The following is a 1489-nucleotide window of genomic DNA, read 5'->3' on the forward strand; positions in this document are numbered from 1 at the left end:
GCTGCCTTTGCTGGGCTTACTCTTTACCAAGTGCAGAGCAAAGAGGTGAGGATTTCCATCTACCCCCATTGGGACCTACGGTATGAATGAGTTAACATTTACAAAGTGCTTTGAGCTCCTTGGAGAAAAGGCACAATCTAAGTATTCTCATTAGTGCATGAATAATAGATGAGCATAAAGCACTTTGCAAATATGAAGTTCTTTAGCAATGCAAAATAATACTACCACCAACATACCTGTGAGTGGAGGGGCCAGTTCTTGAAGCTCTGATGGTGTTCTAGTCTTTGGCTGTCACTAAATGCAAAATCATTTTGCCTCTCTGGGTCTCAGAACAGAAGGGTCAGGAGAGATGATGTTGAAGACAACTCTTGTTTAGTTTGGTCCCTATTTTTAGGGTTCTTTATTAAGATGGAGAAATGGCTACCGCTGGAGTCAGGTTGATCTCATTTGTGGGAGAGGGATCCAGCTCAGGGGCAGAGATTTTCCTCCCTCTTCTTTGGTGCCACTGAGCATATGTTTAACTCTCCTCCAGGACTGGAGGGGTGGGGGGAATCCTTGTACCCAGGATTGTGGAGAAAAGATCTCCTGGATCTGAGACCTAGAAAGTACCTAATGACCACATCCTTTTTTTTTTTCCAGCCTGTTTGTGCTTTATTGATGTGAGATGCTCAGGCCTTGACTGCATATTTCCGTAACAGATACAGCTGCTCCTTTGGCTGCTGTTTCTTGGTCTTCAGTTTCTTGTCATGTTTGTTGAGCCTGTGGCATATAGTGTGCATTTTCTCGGGCCACAGATCCAGGGGCTTGTACTTCTTGCCCTTGTAGAACTTACTGAGTTTCTCCTTCTGAATCTGAACTCAGGCAATGGATTTGTGGACAACCAGGATTTTGGAGAGCTTGGGCACCCCACTGCCTGTCACTTTGGCGATGCACAGCTGGGACAGTTCCACCATCAGATTGTTCAGCTGTTTCAGCAGCTCCTCCTTCTTCTTGCCAGGAAGGTCCCAAGCCTTGATCTTGGCCATGGCTAAGCACTAGAACCCTGCTACCACCTGACTGAAGGCTGAGGGAAAGAGTACTACCATATTCTCTTGTTCTTCAAAAACACGGAGTTGGAAAAGAATCTTTGATGACCTTGGATTCCGCATTCTGCATGATTGTCTCCTTCAAGGGCCTCTGTCCTCATCTGTATCCAATAAAGTATGACTGTAAAGAAAGTTAACATTTTTTCAAAGGAATTACATAATTTTAGAATCTTGTACTTGAATGGAGCCCTGGTGGCACTGTGGTTAAGTGCTACAGCTGCCAACCAAAAGGTTGGCAGTTCGAATCCATCAGCTGCTCCTTGGAAACCCTATGGGCACTTCTACTCTGTCCCATAGGGTTGCTATAGATCAGAATTGACTCAATGGCAACTGGCTTGGCTTGGCTGTGCTTGAATGAGACCTTACAGACTTGCTATTTAATGAAGGAATGCTGTGATTTGGAG

General features: G+C 45.0%; 1 pseudogene; it reads right to left on the minus strand.

The window, feature by feature from the left end:
- Positions 1 to 668: 668 nt before the first annotated feature.
- LOC126085763 (60S ribosomal protein L35-like) lies at positions 669 to 1025 on the minus strand (annotated as a pseudogene).
- Between the last annotated feature and the right edge of the window lie 464 nt (positions 1026 to 1489).

The sequence above is a fragment of the Elephas maximus genome, chromosome 11 (genome assembly GCF_024166365.1).
Source record: "Elephas maximus indicus isolate mEleMax1 chromosome 11, mEleMax1 primary haplotype, whole genome shotgun sequence".
NCBI lineage: Eukaryota > Metazoa > Chordata > Mammalia > Proboscidea > Elephantidae > Elephas > Elephas maximus.